Source organism: Chiloscyllium plagiosum, unplaced genomic scaffold (genome assembly GCF_037043375.1).
Source record: "Chiloscyllium plagiosum isolate Xiang-an unplaced genomic scaffold, Cpla_swu_hap1 HiC_scaffold_10, whole genome shotgun sequence".
NCBI lineage: Eukaryota > Metazoa > Chordata > Chondrichthyes > Orectolobiformes > Hemiscylliidae > Chiloscyllium > Chiloscyllium plagiosum.
The window spans coordinates 19,917,137-19,918,047 of NW_028270148.1; positions in this window are offsets into that span (position 1 = coordinate 19,917,137).

The window sequence follows — 911 nt, forward strand, 5'->3', positions numbered from 1 at the left end:
ATTATGAAATGCAGTAACGAGCGAAAGTGGGTGAGATCCTGTTTTGCTATAGTTCTGTGTCCTATGATCCTACTACTACTCAACTAGCTACCTGATGAAGGAGCAGTGCTCCGAAAGCTTGTACTTCCAAACAATCCTGTTGGACTATAACTGGTGGTGTGGGACTTTTAACATGGTTTGAGGGGGTATCTCAACATCACCTTCTCAAAGACAATTTGGAATAGGAAATAAATACTGGCCTTTCTAAAAAAAAAAGCAGTAGCGTTTTCATTCCTCCTTTGAAAATTAGCCACTTCACACTTGGCTATATCGAATTTCATTTATTTGCCAATTCTGCAAGTTTGTTTTTCTTGCTGCATTCTGGCTACATGTACACAATTTGATATGTTGTCTATAAATTTCAACCATAAGTTAATTTTTCTTTGGCAATGGAACAAATAAATGAAGTTAAAATACAGTTAAGACACAATCTGTTTTCCTAGGTGAGGAAAACAACGATCTGGAAGGTCAACTGAGAAAAAAGCAGACTATTGCTTTGGCACCCCATTCACCAGAACTAACACTCACTCATTCACTGCCACTGCACTGTTGATATCTGCAAGACTACAGCAACTCACTGAGGCTTCTCTGACAGCATCTTGCAAAGATATGACCCCCACTGACAAGAAGAGCAAGGGCAGTTGGTACATAGGACCCAAAAACAACTGTAAGATTCCCCACCATGTCATATGTTTTCTTGACTTGGAAATATATCACTGCTCCTTCACTGTAATTGGATTGGAAGCACCCGGCCGAACAGTACGGTTGGTGCTTTGAAACCATATGAACTGCAGTGGTTCAAGGTAGCTCATCATTTTCTCGAGACAGTTAAGGATGTACAATAAAAGTTGGTCTTGAAATACCTACATCAC